At 49.1% G+C, this 19653-nt stretch overlaps 1 long non-coding RNA gene and 1 other non-coding gene across 2 annotated transcripts; one reads left to right on the top strand and one right to left on the bottom strand.

Moving 5' to 3' along the window:
• The first annotated feature begins 464 nt into the window (after positions 1 to 464).
• LOC129534767 (uncharacterized) lies at positions 465 to 16246 on the top strand. The gene is made up of 3 exons (XR_008681466.2): positions 465 to 561; positions 2164 to 2273; positions 15988 to 16246. It is a non-coding gene; the product is annotated as an uncharacterized lncRNA (long non-coding RNA).
• Positions 16247 to 18169: 1923 nt separating this feature from the next.
• Positions 18170 to 18276, bottom strand: LOC115935538 (U6 spliceosomal RNA). The gene has a single exon (XR_004071146.1). It is a non-coding gene; the product is annotated as a U6 spliceosomal RNA (small nuclear RNA).
• Positions 18277 to 19653: the final 1377 nt, after the last annotated feature.

Here is a 19653-nt window from a genome sequence, read left to right as displayed (position 1 = left end):
CTCCCTCTCTCCTTCCCTCTCTTCTTTCCTTTTTTTTCCTTTTTGAGATGGGGTCTCACTGTGTTTCCCAGGCTGGAGTGCAATGGTGCAAGCAAAGCTCACTGCAGCCTCTGACTCCAGGGCTCAAGTGATCCTTCCACTTAAGCCTCCCGAATAGCTGGGGCTACAGGTGTGCCCCACCACACCCGGCTCATTTTATTAATTCTTGGTAGAGACCAGGTCTCTCTCTGTTGCCCAGGCCAGTCTCGAACTCCTGGCCTCAAGCGATCCTCTCACCTCGGCCTCCCAAAGGACTGGGATTACAGGTACGAGTCACTGCGCCCAGGCTTTTCTCCCTTTTGACTCATTTTGAGGCCCCCGTCGTAGGGTACACGCCCTGGGAGTCAGGGGTCTTCCAGTATAGGGAACCACCGAGATGCGGGCCCTCCGAAGTCCCAGAGAGGGCGCCTTGGCCGCCGGCACCCGCCACACTTCCGGCCTTTGTGGGCCGCAGCGACGGCGGTCTGCGGCTGTCGGTTCTGTTTGTGGCTGTCACTGCTGTTTGTTCCTGCCAGCGGCTAGGTGTGTAGTTGCTTGGGGCTCCTAGCACAAGGCCTCTGTCCCCAGGCACGCAGCGCCAGTCTCCGGCTGTTGCGCCCTGGGCGCCGCCTCTCTCCGGCCCCCCTTTGTTTCCTGAGCCAGCTGGGAAGACTAAACGGGTGGGGGCTGGGAGCGGCCCATGGTTCGACCCCTCTTTTCAGGCATCCTTGGAGCATGCAGGCTGCAGATTTCAGGCCGACCCCGCTAGCACCAAAGTCCATGCTGCTGTCCGTGGCAGCTCAGTTTGAAAATGGCCTGGTAGAAAGTCCAGGTTGTTGAACTGGTAAACGCACTCTGCATCCCTTGACTTGAAGTTTTCATTATTCTCTAACGTGCACTTACCCCCAGTAGAGAGCAAATGAAGATTCATACAAGAAATACTGCCTTTCCCAGAATGGGACATTCCAGCAAGGGTGCCGGTACTGACTTGGGTTAGCTTAAGAGAGAGATGCAGTTGAAAAGCTTGTCGGCAGGGATCAGGGAAGACTTCCACTAAGTGGTGTGTATTCAAAGGAGAGGTAGGAATTGGTTAGGTGGACGACATGCTCCACCATCCAAGAAGAACATTCCAGATGGAACTCAGGCAAAAGCACAAAGTTCGAAAAGTCAGAAGTGCAGGGGAAGTGGTAAATATTTCAACACCATCCAGATAAATGGTTGTTTTTGGTTTTTTGGGATGGGGGACAGGGTCTTGCTCTGTTGCCCAGGCTGGAGTGCAGTGGCACGATCTCGGCTCACTGCAACCTCCGTCTCCCGGGTTCAAGCGATTCTCCTGCCCCAGCCTCCCCAGTAGCTAGAATTACAGGTGCCTGCCACCACGCCCAGCTAATTTTTGTATTTTTAATAGAGACAGGGTTTCGCTATGTTGGCCAGGCTGGTCTCAAACTCCTGACCTCAGTGATCCTCCCACTTCGGCCTCCCAAATTGCTGGGATTACAGGCGTGAGCCACCTTCCCCGGCCCCATCCTGATAAATGTTTATTCTCTGTCGGGGAGTGGTGATTAAGATCTGTGTGACCACAGATCACTTCTGCTCAAAATAGCCAAGCCCCTTAAAAAATAAAGGTTTGTTTTCTAGAAATAGTATAGCAGGAGAACTGACTGCCACTTACTGGCCAATTTATTTAACGTTTCTGACTTTCAAATCCCTTGTTTCTAGGGGCATAGCAATAATATCTTGTAATAGGGAGGAATGGATTAGGTTAATTTGTAGAAAGCATCCACCACAGTGTGTGTGGCAGGTAGTATTAATACGTCGGAGGTTTATCATTGTTTTTACTGTTAATAATCATTAAAAATGTGATAGTATCCCTTCCCATTATGGAGCCTCCTTCTCTGTGCAGTAAGCAATGTGGAAAGAGGAAGAGGAGTAAATTCCAGAAAGTGTTAAGAAAGATGTATGTAGAAAAGATAGCAACCTATTCAATTTTCACAAAATTTGAATAGGGCATCATACTGTCTTTTATTATACCCATAAAATATCTTGTAGCATTTTTATCTGAGTGAAAGCAAGCATGATAATGTATCTTTTAAAAAATAAATATACTTTGTAAAGCACTTTTTTTTTTTTTTTTTTCTGAGACAGGGTCTGGCTGTTTTGCCCAGAATGGAGTGCAGTGGCGTGATGGTCTCGGCTGACAGCAGCCTCGACCTCCTGGGCTCAAGCCTTGGCCTCCCAAAGTGCTGGGATTACAGGTATGAGCCACCATGCCTGGCCCTCCCTTTCTTTTGTGTCTTTGGATTTGTCTTTGTGGAGAGGGTACCAGGTAGGTCTTTTTTCCTCTGAGCAATTATTAAACCTGTGTTCCTTATGAACTGTATTGTTCTGTTTGAAAGCCCCTGTCTAGCACGCAAAACAAGACCAAAATTAATAGAGTTGGGCAAACTACTGAAAACTATATATATTTGCAATCAAAACTTCAAGAAAAAGCAATAACAATCCTCATTAAAGAGGTTAGCACTGGCCAGGTGTGGTGGCTCACGCCCGTAGTCTTAGCACTTTGGTAGACCAGTGCAGGAGGATGGCTTGAGCCCGGGAGTTCCAGACCAGCCTGGGCAACATGGCAAAACCTCGTCCCTACCAAGAAAATATACAAAAATTCCCTGGGTATAGTGGCACACGCCTGTAGTCCCAGCTACTCAGGAGGCTGAGATGGGAGGATTGCCTGAGCCCAGGAGTTTGAGGCTGCAGTGAGCTGTGATCACATCACTGCACTCCAGCCTGGGTGACGGAGGAAGACTCAGTCAAAAAAAAAGAAAAAAAAAAAGGTAGGAGCTTTCCTCAAACATCTTCTCTGTCCATTCAAATGTCTGTGTTGTAACTGAATCGCAGGGTTCAGTCACTTGCTGTTTGCAGAGTCTGATTAACAAGAGCAAAGTGTGCTATAAAGTGACCTTTTTTTTTTTTTTTGAGACAGAGTCTCACTCTGTTACCCAGGCTGGAGTGCAGTGGCACGATCTCGGCTCACCGCAACCTTTGCCTCCCGGATTCAAGCGATTCTCCTGCCTCAGCCTCCCGAGGAGCTGGAATTACAGGCGCCCGCCGCCACACCCGGCTAAGTTTTCTGTTTTTATTAGAAACGGCGTTTCACCATGATGGCCAGGCTGACCTCGAACTCCTGACCTCAGGTGATCTACCTGCCTCGGCCTCCCAAAGTCCTGGGATGTCAGGCGTGAGCCACCATGCCCGGCCAGTATCTGTAGCTCTTAGCCCTGGGTCAGTTTCTCCAGAGGAACACCTTCCAGTCTCCTTCCTGAAAAGTCCAAGCCCAGCCGCCACTCTGTACCAACAGAAGTAAAGACTTAACCGTTGAAGGTGGGAGAAGGAAGGTTAGGGCTGCCCATCCATGGTGGGTCTGAGATCCCACACCCCTCAGGCCAGCAATCAGACCCCGCTGGCCTGAGGAATACCGGGCACAGTTGAGGGTGTGGACGCTACAGAGAAAAGAAGAGGATTAAATAGATATTTACCTCCCGAATGGTGAGACCCTCCCTCATCCCTGCTCAGATGGCTACTTTTATCTAGAACAGGAGATGGCAAACGTTTTTCTATAAAGGGCCAGATAGGCAGGGCACAGTGGCTCACGCCTGTAGGAGGTGGGAGGATCGCTTGAACCCAGGAAGCAGAGGTTGCAGTAAGCCAAGATCGTGCCACTGCCCTCAACCCTTGGTGACAGAGTGAGACCCCATAGCAAAAAAAAAAAAAAAAAAACTAATTTTTGTCTGTAGGCGTAAGGGTTGCTGGCTCTTTCTCCCTCATGCAGCCTCCAAGATGTACTATGGAAATTTAGACATTTATGAATTGCCTTGCAATGGAAAAGGTAGTAACAGCAACTTCAAGAGTTCCTGCCAAGTTCTACCCCAAGTGGAACAAGTTGCTGATTGTTCCCTTCCCTGGATTTTAACCAAGGTGATAAATACAGTGGGAGGAGATGTCTGGGAGAGGTAGAGGCTTTGACTCCAGACCTTGAGCTTTTTTTTTTGAGACAGAGTCTCACTCTGTTGCCCAGGCTGGAGTACAGTGTTGCAATCTTGGCTCACTGCAACCTCTGCCTCCCCGGTTCAAGCGATTCTCCTGCCTCAGCCTCACAAGTAGCTGGGATTACAGGCGACCACCATCACCCCTAGCTAATTTTTGTATTTTTAGTAGAGATGGGGTTTTACTATGTTGGTTAGGCTGGTATCAAACTCTTGACCCCAAGTGATCCACCCGCCTCGGCCTTCCAAAGTGCTGGGATTACAGGCATGAGCCACCGTGCCAGCTGATCTTGAGTTTATGGAAGTCAGAAACTTTGTCCCTGAGCAATAAAAATAGTTTTTTGTTTTCTTTTTCTTCTTTTTTTTTTTGCCTTTGGGTTCAAGTGATCCTCCTGCCTCAGTCTCCCAAGTAGCTGGGACTACAGGTGCATGCCACCACACCTGGCTAATTTTTTATATTTTGTAGAAACAGGGTCTTGCTGGCTGGGCACAGTGGCTCATGCCTGTAATCCCAGCACTTTGGGAGGCTGAGGCGGGTGGATCACCTGAGGTCATGAGTTCAAGACCAGCCTGACCAACATGGTGAAACCCCATCTCTAGTAAAAATACAAAAATTAGCCAGGCGTGGTGGTACATGCCTGCAATCCCAGCTACTTAGGAGGCTGAGGCAAGAGAATCACTTGAACCCAGGAGGTAGAGGCTGCAGTGAGCCAAGATTATGCGATTACACTATAGCCTGAGCAACAAGAGCAAAACTCTGTCTCAAAAAAAAAAAAAAAAACCAGGGTCTTGCTTTGTTGCCCAGGCTGGTCTTGAACTCCTGGCTCAAGTGATCCTCCTGCCTCGGCCTCCCAAAATGCTGGGATTACAGGTTTGAGCCACCACCCCGCCCCCACCTTTCTTAGTTGCAGGGGCAGAATGGGGGTTTGGAATACAAAAGAGCTGTTCCTGCTACTTACACATACATATTTTTAAGCAAGTCAGTTCTCCTAGCTAAGTCTTAATGTCTTTATCTCTAAAATGGGGATAACCCACCCCACCTCATTGGGTATTTGTGTAGATTAATAAAATAACAGGTAAAAATCCCTGTCATATCAAGGGTGTTCAAAAAATGGCAAATATTATCATTCTGATTTATCTGGACAAGGAAACTCCAAGATGTTAAGGCATCATCCAAAGGGCACACAGCTCATTAGGGGTAGGAGCAGGAATACAATTTGTTTTCTTGACTCTCCAGCTAATATTCTTGCTTCTAACCTGTACTACTTGAAAAGGAGGCTTTAGTTCTTTTTATTGTATTTATTTATGTATGTATGTATTTATTTATTTATTTATTTTGAGATGGAGTTTTGCTCTTGTCGCACAGGCTAGAGTGCAATGGCGCCCTGTCACCTCACTGCAACTTCCACCTCCAGGGTTCAAGCAATTCTCCTGCCTCAGCCTCCCGAGTAGCTGGGATTACAGGCGCGTACCATCATGCCTGGCTAATTTTTGTATTTTTAGCAGAGACAAGGTCTCACCATGTTGGCCAGGCTGGTCTCGCCTGACCTCGGGTGATCCACCTACCTCAGCCTCCCAAAGTGCTGGGATTACAGGCGTGAGCCACCACACCCGGCCTAGTTCTTTTTTTTTTTTTTTTTTTTTTTTTCTGAGAAAGAGTTTCTCTCTTATTGCCCAGACTGGAGTGCAGTGGCACCATCTCGACTCACTGCAACCTCCGCCTCCCAGCTCAAGCGATTCTCCCGCCTCAGCCTCCAGAGTAGCTGGGATTACAGGTGCCCACCACCAGGCCCGGTTAATTTTTTGTATTTTTTTAGTAGAGACAGGGTTTCACCATGTAGGTCAGGCTTGTCTCAAACTCCTGAGCTCAGGCGATCTACCCGCCTCAGCATCCCAAAGTGCTGGGATTGCAGGTGTGAAGTACCGCACTTGGCTCCCCCTCCTTTTTTTTTTTTTTAAACCATGTTTGAATTGCTAAGGTAAGAAAAGTGTCAGGGTTGCAGGATGTTAGGAAATAAAGGTTCTCCCCTTTTCTTTCTTTCTTTTTTTAGAGACAGGATCTCGCTCTGACACCCAGGATGGAGTGCAGTGGTGTGATCATACCTCATTATAGCCTCCAACTCTTGGCCTCAAGCGATCCTCCTGCCTCGGTCTCCCAAGTAGCTAGGACTATAGGCACATGCCACCACGCTCAGCTAATTTTTGTATTTTTTGTAGACACAGAATCTTCCCATGTTGCTCAGGCTGATCTCAAACTCCTGGCCTCAAGCAATCCTCCCGCCTCAGCCTCACAAATTGCTGGGATTACAGGTGTGAGCCACCATGCCCCACCCCAGTTCTCCCCTTTTCTAACACCACCCTTCCTACCACCTTGGTTTCTGCTGCAGACAACAGGCCCCCTCCTATCACGGCCAGACTTTGAGCAAAGCTGGCTTTTCTGTACCACATAGTACAGGAGGTATTGGCAAGCACCACTCCTGCCCCACCTTTGCCCCTCCTGCCTACTCTTCCCCCATCCATCTCCACCCCCAGTCTCACCCCCTCCGGATGCAGGCTCTCTTCCCCTGAGCAGAGCTGCTCTTCCTGGGCAGTTACAAAGATTCTTTGTAATGTGTTTACAGGAGGAGGGGGTGAGAGCGGGGCCTGGCTGTACTGATGGGCCCACCAGCCCTGTTTACATAAGCAGAGAAGGAGCCAAAACAGATGACCCTGTAGCTCAGGGACCTAGATTAAACACATAACCAAAGTCCAGAGCCCTGTGCCCCAGCCACCCAGTTTCTAGGCTACACTACACAGAAGCAGCATGGAGGAGCCTCTTGACCCAGGGAGGGTTGTTGACTCGGCTGGGTGAGAGATGTTTGCACAGGGAGGGAACTAGCAGGGCCATCTGGCTGTTCTGCTAAGCGCTGGGCATTTGCAGGTCAGGCACCCTCAGGATTCCAGGGCCCCTGGGAAGGCAGCCCCAGCCAATACTGTTTCTTCTTTGGGGAAATTTCTAAAACATTGTTATTTTTACATTTTTCGCCCGGTAATTATACCCAACCCAAATAAACTGTGAAGTTTTATTTTGCGAGGTGGTGAGATATGCGGTTCTCCGCATTTAAAACATGGCGATGGCTGGCACCTAAAAGTCCACTGCAGTTTACAAAGCATTGCCACCTCCAAATGTCATACCGTCCTCAGAGTAGCTAAGTGGGTAGTTATTTGCCAAAATCATCCCTATTTTTACAGATGAGGGAGTCAAGACTTAGAGAGGTCAGGTCATTTGCACAAACCACACGCCCAACAAGAGTGACTCCAAATTTTACACCCCTACTACTCTGATCCCTACTTCCTCTCCATTGGGCTGTAAAATAAGGCAAGAAGAGAGCTTGTTCCAATACATAATCACCTTGCAGGTGGCTCCCAGGAGAGAGTGTCACATCTCATCTCAGACATGCTGGAAGCCAAAGTGGTCAGCCTCAAGGGGCACCGTAGAGGGCCCTGCAGTCCACCCAAGGACACCACCAGCGGGGCGTTCCCAGTACGCCACTCAAAGCCTTACGTGGAGAGGCCAGGCGCGGTGGCGCAGACCTGTAATCCCAGCACTTTAGGGAGGCTGAGGCGGGTGGATCACCGAGGTCAGGAGTTCGAGACCAGCCTGGCCAACATGACGAAACCCTGTCTCTATTAAAAATATAAAAATTAGCTGGGTGTGGTGGCAGCCACCTGTAATCCCAGCTACTTGGGAGGCTGAGCAGGAGAATCACTTGAACCTGGGAGGCGGAGGTTGCAGTGAGCTGAGATCGCCCCATTGCGCACCAGCCTGGGCAACAAGAATGAAACTCCGTCTCAAAAAAAGAAAAAAAAGAGAAAAGAAATAAAATGCCTTATGTGGAGAGACTGAGCCCCCAACTATGTGAAACTGCATGAAACATACACAGAGCATCCCACCACTAACTGAAATCATGGAGACAAGAGAGGGAACGTGTTTAGAATCACAGAAACTTTCCTCCAAGTTTGTTTCCTCTTGTCTCCTCGTGGGCTTTGTCTCCCCGCATTCAAACCTGTACAATCTACCTGAAGCCATTACCTGAGTCCCAATTAGTGCTCTTTCTACTTTCTCCTACTTCTTTATCCTTCCTTTTACAACCCAAAACACCAAACCTACCCGAAAGGCATCATCATTGCATCTTCTTCGCCACCTTTGTCTCTCTGCCTCTTTTTTTTGTTGTTTGTTTGTTTGTTTTGTTTTGTTTTGAGACAGGGTCTCACTCCATGGCCTAGGCTGGAGTACAGTGGCACGATCTTGTCTCACTACAGCCTCAGTCTACTGAGCTCAAGCGATCCTCCCACCTCAGCCTCCTGAGTAGCTAGGACCACAGGCACGCACCACCACACCTGGCTAATTTTTAAAATTTTTTGTAGAGACAAGGCCTCAGTATGTTACCCAGGCTGGTCTCAAACTCCTGGTCTCAATGATCCTCCCACATTGGCCTCCCAAACTGTTGGGATTACAGATGTGAGCCACCAGGCCCGGCCTGTCTCTGTCTCTTAACCCCAACTCTACTGCTCCATCCAAATACCTTTGCCCAGTTTCACTGATTAGAACTTCTCTGCCACCCAAAGGTCCCAGCTCTGCTCCTATCACCCTTAGTCCAGCCCCAGCATCTGGCTCAGCCACCAGGTCCTCCTGGGCTTTTCTTTCTTGTCACTGTCAAATCCTGGTTCCCCTGCCTTCTCCTCAATTTATGTATTTATTGTTTATACACACACACACACACACACACACGTATATATATATATATATTTTTTTTTTCTTTTTTTTTTTTTGAGATGGAGTCTTGCTCTGTCGCCAGGCTGGAGTGCAGTGGCATGATCTTGGCTCACTGCAACCTCTACCCCCCAGATTCAAGCGATTCTTCTGCCTCAGCCTCCCAAGTAGCTGGGACTACAGACGCCCGCCACCACACCCAGCTAATTTTTGTATTTTTAGTAGAGACTGGGTTTCATCATGTTGGCCAGGATGATCTCAATCGCTTGACCTCATGATCCGCCCACCTCAGCCTCTCGAAGTGCTGAGATTACAGGCATGAGCCACCGTGCCTGGCCCTTTTTTTTTTTTTTTTTTAGACAGAGTTTTTGCTCTTGTTCCCCAGGCTGGAGTGCAGTGGCGCAATCTCGGCTCATTGCAACCTCCACCTCCCAGGTTCAAGTGATCCTTCTGCCTCAGCCTCCTGAGTAACTGGGATTACAGGTGCGCACCACCACACCTGGCTAATTTTTTAAATATTTTTAGTAGAGACGGGGTTTCACCATGTTAACCAACCTGGTCTCGAACTCCTGACCTCAAGTGATCCACCCACCTTGGCCTCCCAAAGTGCTGCGATTACAGGCATGGGCCACTGCACCCAGCCTGTATTTTATTTATTTTGAGACAGAGTCTCACTCTGTTGCCCAGGCTAAAGCGCAGTGGCACAATCTCTCCTCCTCCGGGGTTCAAGTGATTCTTGTTCTTCAGCCTCCCAAGTAGCTGAAATTACAGGCATGTGCCACCACGCGTGGCTAATTTTTTTGTATTTTAGTAGAGACAGGGTTTCGCCATGTTGGCCAGGCTGGTCTCAAACTCCTGACCTCAGGCGATCCACCTGCCTCAGCCTCTCAAAATGCTGGGATCACAGGCGTTAGCCACCATGCCCTGCCCCAACCCCAATTTATTCTTTAGTGATCACGTTTCTGTAACAACTGTGTGACTGTGTTTTGCCGCTTTTAAAATAGTTTTACGCAAATGTATATAGAGGTACCTTCATACAGAGTCTCATTTACAAGTTAACTTTGCCTCCCCATAGGATCTGTGTTCATTTCCTGCTGAAATTGCTAAATGTGGCTTGTTTGTTTTTTTCTGTCTTCATCTTCAGTGTGCCTGGATTCTTCCTGCTATCATGCTTTTAACCAACCTACATTCAGGTCTTTCATTACCTTCCTGATAAAGTGCTATTTATGAGTTTTCAGTACTCTTTCTACTTTGAAGCCCTGACTTCTTTTCCCCCAACCACTTTATTCTCTCTCTACAGTCACTGGTTTTTTGTTTTTGTTTTTGTTTCGTTTGTTTGTTTTTTTTTTGAGATGGAGTCTCACTGTGTTGCCCAAGCTGGTCTTAAACTCCTGGGCTCAAGCCCTCCTCCCACCTCAGCATCCCGAGTAGCTGGGATTACAGATGTGAACAACCACACTGGCTCTTCTCTGTCTACATTCAGCACCACCATAGATTGTTTTTTGTCTTTTTGGGTTTGGTTTTGTTTTGTTTTGTTTGAGACAGAGTCTCCCTCTGTTGCCCAGGCCAGAGTACAGTGTACAGTGGCGCGATATTGGCTCACTGCAACGTCTGCCTCCTGGGCTTAACCGATTCTCATTCCTCAGCCTCCGGAGTGGCTGGGAATGCAGGCGTGCACCACCACACCCGGCTGATTTTTGTATTTTTAGTAGAAATGGGGTTTCACCATGTTGGCCAGGCTGGTCTCAAACTCCTGACCTCAAGTGATCCACCTGCCTCAACCTCCCAAAGTGCTGGGATTACAGGTGTGAGCCACGCACCTGGCCCACCATAGATTGTTAAAATCAGACTGTGACTCCTGGAACCAGATACTGGAAGGATCGTGTTGCAGGTAAATGACAGCTTACTTCCTGGCCACCGCCCTGGGCTGCCTGGATATGTTTGCACATCCACCCTGCTCTGCCTTATGCCATAGGCCCCTTGGAGCAATGACAGTTCTTTTCATTTATAAACTATTCAGATATTTAGAGGAAGTTCCAAGTTGGTCCAGCTGCTCTCCAGATTCCAGCCCAGCTCTGAGATGTGTCCCCACACTGTGTGTTCTCTGTCCTCTTACATTTGTCCTGTACCAACGGCAAAACTGGGGAGGCCCTGCTAGAAATGACCCCCAGTTTGCATGTGATGGAAACCCCAGGGATCAGAGAAGTTTGAGCATTGCATGCTAGGGTTGAATCCCAGGATTTCAAAGGAAGTCATGCAAAATTTATAGAATGTGAGCCAAGAGCAGTGGCGTTGTTGTTGTTGTTGTTGTTGTTGTTGTTGTTGTTGAGTTTTTGCTCTTGTTGCCCAGGCTGGAGTGCAGTGGTGCTATCTCAGCTCACTGCAACCTCCACCTCCCAGGTTCTCCTGCCTCAGCCTCCTGGGTAGCTGGAACTACAGGTGTGTGCCACCACACCATGCTAATTTTTTTTTTTTTTTTTTTTTGAGATGGAGTCTTGCTCTGTCGCCCAGGCTGGAGTGCAGTGGTGCGATCTCGGCTCACTGCAAGCTCCGCCTCCCGGGTTCACACCATTCTCCTGCCTCAGCCTCCCAAGTAGCTGGGACTACAGGTGCCTGCCACCACGCCCGGCTAATTTTTTGTATTTTTTTTTTTAGTGGAGACAGGGTTTCACTGTGTTAGCCAGGATGGTCTCGATCTCCTGACTTCGTGATCCGCCTGCCTCGGCCTCCCAAAGTGCTGGGATTACAGGCGTGAGCCACTGCGCCCAGCCAATTTTTTGTATTTTTAGTAGAGATGGGGTTTCACCATGTTAGCCAGGATGGTCTCTATCTCCTGACCTCATGATCTGCCCACCTTGGCCTCCCAAAGTGCTGGGATTACAGGCATGAGCCATCGCACCCGGCCTCATAAGTCAGGTTTTATAAGCATAGGTTAATGAGAGCGATTGGCTCTTGAAATGAGGTGATGGCAGGAGGTGTGATCTGACTGAGTCCTGTCATGGGGTGATGCCAGAACTCAATCTGATTGGATCCTGGATCCTGCCATGTGGTGTCCACTTCTTAATTCAGTCCCCCTCTTCAGTCCGAGCACTTAGGTTCCGCCCTGTGGTTGCATGCTTGGTTCATCTGGGCGTGCTCAGGTTACGTGACCTTCACCCAGGGGTCCATGGCAACTGAAAAACAACTCACAATTTTGTTACATAAAAGTCGAATCAGATTGATCTGATGCATTTACGCTTCGTGTACTGTAGACAGAGGATGCCCTCTCATTGGCCCTGACGCAAAGTAGGCGAGCCCCAAAATGGGGCTTAGCCCACAAGGTTTGTTGGCTTTGCCCAGGAAAAAATCCAAGGTCAAGCCAGAGGGAGAAGAAAATTGCTTTATGGAAGAGGCAGTGTTACAGCTGCGGTGGTGTTACAGCTCCGTGACTGCTCCTGCAGAGCAGGGAGCAGTATCTCAGGACAGTTTTGCAGTCATATTTATGCCTACTTTTTTTTTTTGAGACTGAGTCTCACTCTGTTGCCCAGGCTGGAGTGCAGTGGCACCATCTCTGCTCACTGCAACCTCCGCCTCCCAGGTTCAAGCGATTTTCCTGCCTCAGCCCCACTAGTAGCTGGGATTACAGGTGTGCGCCATCACACCCAGCTAATTTTTTGTGTTTTTTTAGTACAGACGGGCTTTTGCCATGTTGGCCAGGCTGGTCTCGAACTCCTGACCTCAAGTGATCCACCTATCTCGGCCTCCCAAAGTGCTAGGATTACAGGTGTGAGTGTGAGCCACCACACCTGGCCTACCTACTTTTAATTACGTGTAGATTAAGGGGCAGTTAGTGCAGAAATTACTAGGGAAGAGGTAGTAACTTCTAGGTTGTCAGCTCATTGCCATGGAAAGGGGTGGTAACTCCCGGGTGTTGCCATGGCAACAGTAAACTGACATGGCACTCTGGTGGGCATGTCTTATGGAAAGCTGCTTCTGCCCTAGCCCCATTTTAGCTAATCCTCAATTTGGTCCACTGTCCAAGCCCCACCTGCAGAGTCGAGTCCCTCCTCCCACCTCAGCACTGCTAGAAAAGAGCTTCAGGATGGAGCCACACATGCCACTCAAGCCCAAGGGTCAGTCAACAGCCCACAGCCCTAAACTCATCTGTGTCCAATGCCAGGCCCTGCAACTGCTGATTTACATGAATCAACTCCATCATGCAAGCCTCATGACATCCCAATGAGGTCGGTGCTATTTGAATCCTCATTTTACACTTAGAGAAACTGAGGCTCCAAAAGTTCAAGTAACTAGACCAAGAGTACATGGTACAGACAAGATGAGAACCAAGACCATCTGAGTCCTGCGCCCCTCTAATACACACCATAGCTAGGAAGGATATGGCTTGGGCTGACTTGGGAATGAGGCCACAATGCTGGGGGGCTGTTCGGTTTGTTTTGATTTGATTTGATTAGGCACCAATGTTCTCATAAGCATCCATATCCAGACGCAGGTGCTTTTGCAGTCATGTGACTGGACGTGGGCTAGGACTCTGTTGTCCGTGGCTGGAGTCCATAGCTGAGAACAAAGAAGGAAAAACTTCAGGAGGACACTCCCAGCCCACAGCACGGCACATCAAAGATCCCAGATGCCACCTACGTGACAGGCAGAAACGCTCTCGAGCTTTGCTTGCTCAGCCAGTTTTTCTGCTCCTCAAGTCTGGACGAAAGCAGCAAGAAAGAGAGAAAGGACTTGGTAGAAGTCAAAGAGAAAGGACTTTGCCTTCTGCCTATTGGTGGGGGCTTCCCTCTCCTCCTCCATGACTGGTTCCCTCGCCCCCTCACCATGAAGACAAGTGAGAATGTCTTCAAAACCTGGGGACAGAGGCTGGGTGCGGTGTCTCTCACCTGTGATCCCAGCACTTTGGGAGGCTGAGGTGGGCAGATCACTTGAGGCCAGGAGTTCAAGACCAGCCTGGCCAACATGGAGAAGCCTCATATCTACTGAAAATACAAAAAATTAGCTGGGCGTAGTGGCATGCACCTGTAACCCCAGCTACTGGGGAGGCTGAGGCAGGAGAATCACTTGAACCGGGAAGCAGAGGTTGGAGTGAGCTGAGATTGCACCACTGCACTCCAGCCTGCACAACAAAGGGAGACTCCATCTCAAAAAAAAAAAAAAAAAAAGAGCGGGGGGCAGGGCGGGCAGGAGTCCCAGTCACCGGGGAGACTCCATATCTACAAAAAACCTCATCCTCGGCCAGGCACAGTGGCTCACACCTGTAATCCCAGCACTTTGGGAGGCCGAGGCAGGCAGATCTCAAGGTCAGGAGATCAAGACCATCCTGGCCAACATGGTGAAACCCCATCTCTACTAAAAATACAAAAATTAGCTAGGTGTGGTGGCACAGGCCTGTAGTCCCAGCTACTCAGGAGGCTGAGGCAGGAGAATCACTTGAACCCAGGAGGCGGAAATTGCAGTGAGCCGAGATCACGCCACTGCACTCCAGCCTGGCGACAGGGCAAGACTCAAAAAAAAAAAAAAAAAAAAAAACCCCTCAACCTCTAGTTGAGCATTATTTTAAATAGGAGACTCTCGTGCCTAGGCAGGTGGCAGGTGATTCAACAAAGCCACTAAGAGGGGAAGGTGGCCAGGGACGGGCAGGAGCACCACAGGAGGTCCACGTTCCAACCATTTGAGTGGCCAAGGGTGCCTGAGTTTCTCACAGATCAAATGGACCCAGGAGCAGGTAGCTGGACTTGAGTTGTCCAACTGGTGCCCCCACCCAAGAATCTCCACAAAAGGAGGTTGTGCAGTGCCCTGCTAGGGGCAGAAGGCAGATCAACTGGGACAGAGGACTGAGTAGTAAGCAGGCCCCCAAGGCCCCCTGAGGATTTCATCCCTGAACACCACAAGCCAACGTTTGTGTGGCTGACGCACAGTAGCGGTAGTCTGTGTTTTCCAAAAGTGACCTTGGCAGCATTTTTGGTCCCACATGCAATTCCAGAACCACATCACTTCCCCTCAAAAGGTGGCATCTGGCTGGGTGCCGTGGCTCACACCTGTAATCCCAGCCCTTTAGGAGGCCAAGGTGGGCAGATCACCTGAGGTCAGGAGTTCGAGACCAGCCTGGCCAACATGGCTGTCTCTACTAAAAATACAAAAATTAGCCGGGCGCGGTGGCAGGCACCTGTAATCCCAGCTACTCAGGAGGCTGAGGCAGGAGGATTGCTTGAACCCGGGAGGTGGAGGTTGCAGTGAGCCGAGATCGCGTTACTGCGCTCTAGCCTGGGCGACAAAAGTGAGACTTAGTCTCAAAAAAAAAAAAAAAAGGTGGCATTGCCAGGCATGGTGCCTGTAAAACCAGCACTTTGGGAGGCCAAGGCAGGAGTATCCCTTTAGCCCAGGAGTTTAAGACCAGCTTAGGCAACATAGTGAGACCCCATCTCTAACAAAAAATAAAATAAAATTAGCTGGGTGTGGTGGCGTGCACCTGTACTCCCAGCTACTCAAGAGGCTGAGGTGGAAGGATTGCTTGAACCCAGGAGTTTGAGACCAGCCTGGGCAACATAGTGAAACCCCCATCTCTACAAAAAAAATTTAAACATTAGCCGGGCATAGTTGCTCATGCCTGTAGTCCCAGCTACACGGGAAGATGAGGTTGGAGGATCACTTGAGCCCAGGAGGTCGAGGCTGCAGCGAGCCATGATTGTACTCCAGCCTGGGTGACAAGAGTGAGACCCTGTGTCATAAAAAAAAGAAAAAAAGAGGGGGGAACATATTTTCCCTTCCCTTGAAACTAGGTGTGACTTTATGACTGCCTCAAGGCATTGAATGCAGTGAAAGGGATGCTGAGTGCTTCTAAGATTAGGTTATAAAGGACATGTGGCCTTCATTCACCTGTCCCCTCTGTCTCTCTGTCACCCACTCCACTTCCTTCCTTCCCTTACCTCCTTCCTTACCTCCCTTCCATTCCCTTCCCTTTCCTTTCCTTCCTTCCTTCACTCCCTCCCTCCCTTCCTTTCCTTTCCTTCTTTCCCTCCCTCCCTGCCTTCCTTCCTTCCTTTCCTCCCTCCCTCCCTACCTGCCTGCCCGCTCACCTGCTCTTCCTTCCTTCCTTCCTTCCTTCCCTTCCCTTCCCTTTCCTTCCTTCCTTCCTTCCTTCCTCCTCTCTCTCTCTGGATACTTGTCCTTGGACCCCAGCCACCATCCTGTGAGGAAACCCAGAGCACATGAAGAGACCACCTGCACATGTTCAGATCCACTGCCCCAGCTAAGATCTCCGCTGACAGCCAGACCAATCACCAATCTTAGGAGCTGGCGAGCCTTCAGATGGTCCAACCTTTGAGGCCCCCCAGAGGAGCCAGGTGGAGCATAGATGAGCCATCCATGTGGATCCCTTCACCAAATGGAAGATTTAGGAGCAAAATAAACAATGTTGTCATTGCTTTCACCCACGAAATTGTTGAATAATTTGTTTTGCAGCTTAAGTAGCTGGAACACTGTGTTACCGAGGGAAGAGTAACAACCAACAGGAGAGAATAGTCAGTTAAGTAAGAGATTTTTGACCCTCTCCCTATCCGTCCACTTTGCTCAACACAACAGAGAAGCCACAGCTTCCAATAGGAAAATAGAGAGGGAAGGTGTCTCCAAGAGTCGGATCACTCACTCCTGCCACCCCAGGGAGAGGGAAGGGGAGGAGGAAAAGCATAGATGAAAGTACCCTTCCCACAGCAGGTTCCCCAGCCACAGCCCTAGCCGACAGTAAAGAAAACTCAGGCTGGGCATGGTGGCTCACGCCTGTAATCCCAACACTTTGGGAGGCCGAGGTGGGCGGATCGCTGGAGGTCAGGAGTTCGACACCAGCCTGGCCAACATGGCGAAATCCCATCTCTACTAAAAATACAAAAACTAGTCAGGCAGGTGGCACACGCCTTTAATCCCAGCTACGTGGGAGGCTGAGGCAGGAGAATCGCTTGAACCTGGGAGGCGGAGGTTGCAGTGATCCCAGCCTCGGCGACAAAAGCAAAAACTCCGTCAAGAAGAAAGAAGAAGACTCAGTAAAATGGGACCTTTGGAATCAGATATAAGACTTGGGTTTGTTTTTTTTTGTTTTGTTTTGTTTTTTTTAAGACAGAGTTTCGCTCTTATTGCCCAGGCTGGAGTGCAATGGTTCAATCTCGGCTCACCGCAACCTCCACCTCCTGGGTTCAAGCGATTCTCCTACCTCAGCCTACTGAGTAGCTGGGATTACAGGCATGCGCCACCACGCCCAGCTAATTTTGTATTTTTAGTAGAGGCAGGGTTTCTCCTTGTTGGTCAGGCTGGTCCCGAGCTCCTGACCTCAGGTGATCTGCCCGCCTTGGCAGCAGCACCCCATCTGGAGTGGCCACTGCCATGATGCTGGCTGCAGTGAGTGAGGCACAGCTGGGATCGCAGCACTCCATGGAGCTGGAGGGAGCTGGGAACACATGGAAGCCCCCACTCCTTCCAAGTTGGAGGGACAGGAGACCCTCCCTCCCAGGAGTAGCTGCAGCCACCCAGTCACAGCCGCAAACCCGGGCTCCCCTTCAGCTGGGATTATATAGGTGTGAGCCACTACACCTGGCCTAAGACTTGGGTTTTAAACTGGGTAGAATCTTAACTAATAGTAGCTAGGAAATATAGAATATTCTCCAGGTGTCATCCCAAAGTGCTGGGATTACAGCCATAAGCCACCACACCCAACCTGAATCTTCTCTCTTATTGATATTTTAAATTCTTATTAGGCAACCCTGAAATGTCCATGAAGATGGTTCACCTATGGGAATGAAAATTACGAGCTATTGTCTTTTGAGGATAAACGGAATATATTCCTTAGTTTTCTACAAAGGGCCCTTGCCTCTTCCTGTGAGACTTTTTGAAAAACATATTTTGGACATTTCTCTTTCATTATCAGACTGTGGCAAGGAGGAAATTGCATGTGGAAATAACTCTCTAGGATAAGCAGAGCCTGCTCTATCCCTTTCCAAGCCTTCTGTGACCTCCCAACTGGAAGTGATAGCAGCAGCGCCCCATCTGGAGTGGCCCTGCCATGATGCTGGCTGCAATGGGGGAGGCACAGCTGGGATCGCAGCACTCCACAGAGCTGCAGGGAGCTGGGAACAAGTGGAAGCCCTCACTCCTTCCAAGTTGGAGGGACAGGAGACCCTCCCTCCCAGGAGTAGCTGCAGCCACCCAGTCACAGCCGCAAACCCGGGCTCCCCTTCAGCATTGACTCCACCAGCTTTCACAACACAGAAGTCAAACTTAGGCAACCACAGTTTCTAGGGTGCCCTTCAGGAACTTTTTTTTTTTTTTTTTTTTTACAAATCCACGTTTATTTATTGATTTTTCGTTAGTTTAAAAAAATATGGAACGCTTCACGAATTTGCGTGTCATCCTTGCGCAGGGGCCATGCTAATCTTCTCTGTATCGTTCCAATTTTAGTATATGTGCTGCCGAAGCAAGCACCCTTCAGGAACTTTTATTTGTTCAGGGCAGCCAGCCAATTTTTAAGCACAATGTCTCTTTGTAATCATAAATCATTACGTTTCATGATTCTTTCAACACTTTCATCTTTGAGTCCTTTCAAAACTCTTGGGTGGATACCACCTGATCTTGTCAGCTGAGCTTGTTTGCTGACAGGTCTAGAACCCTGGGGTTACAAACATTATTGCCTGTATTCCCTCTGACTATCTGTGGGACCAGTAACCTCATTTCTTGGAATCCATCCTTAGGAAGTAATCAAAGATGTTGAGGCCAGGCGCGGTGGCTCACACTTGTAATCCCAGCACTTTGAGAGGCTGAGGTGGGTGGATCACTTGAGGCCAGGAGTTCGAGAACAGCATGGCCAACATGGTAAAACCCCATCTCTACTAAAAATACACAAATTAGCCAGGCATGGTGAGTGCACACCTGTAATCCTAGCTACTTGGGAGGCTGAGGCATGAGAATGGCTTGAGCCCAGGAGACGGAGGTTGCAGTGAGCCAAGATCATGCCATTGCACTCCAACATGGCAACTGAGGGAAACTCTCTCAAAAAAAAAGAAAGAAAAGAGGCCAGGTGCAGTGACTCACACCTGTAATCCTAGCACTTTGGGAGGCCGAGGCTGGCGGATCACTTCCTGCCTCTGCCGCCCCTGAGACAGCAAGAGCAACCCTTCCTCTTCCTCCTCAGCTTACTCAGTGTGAAGACGATGAGTATGAAGACCTTGATGATGATCTATTTCCACTTACTGAATAGTAAATATATTTTCTCTTCCTTAAAAAACAGTGTTCACATGATATGAATGTAGCAGATACTTCCAGGATACCAGCCTCCTCTTCAATACAACTGCAACTATGGTTTTGAACAGTGTTTAAAATAATATCAATAAATATTTATTTGTATATGAAAACAGGAAAAAGGTAAACTAAAGCCATGGGGATTGTGTTAGGGTGGAGAGATTACCAGTAATTATTTCTCTCCATTTTGCAAATTTCCTTTAATGATACTGTCGTTGCTTCTTTTTTGGATACGGAGTCTAGCTCTGTCCCTAGGCTGGAGAGCAGTGGCACTATCTCGGCTCACTGCAACCTCCGCCTCTGGAGTTCAAGCGATTCTCCTGCCTCAGCCTCCCAAGTAGCTGGGACTATAGGCGTGTGCCACCACGCCCAGCTAATTTTTGTATTTTTAGTAGAGACGGGGTTTCACCATATGGGCCAGGATGATCTCAATCTCTTGACTTCGTGATCCACCCACCTTGGCCTCCCAGACTGCTGGGATTACAGGCATGAGCCACCGTGCCCGGCCCTTTTTTTCTTTTTTGAGATGGGATCTTGCTTTGTGGCCCAGACTGGGGTGCAATG

The sequence above is a fragment of the Gorilla gorilla genome, chromosome 6 (genome assembly GCF_029281585.2).
Source record: "Gorilla gorilla gorilla isolate KB3781 chromosome 6, NHGRI_mGorGor1-v2.1_pri, whole genome shotgun sequence".
NCBI classification, from domain to species: Eukaryota; Metazoa; Chordata; class Mammalia; order Primates; family Hominidae; genus Gorilla; species Gorilla gorilla.
Note: the sequence above shows the minus strand (reverse complement) of the source record. Positions and strands in the feature narration are given on the sequence as shown.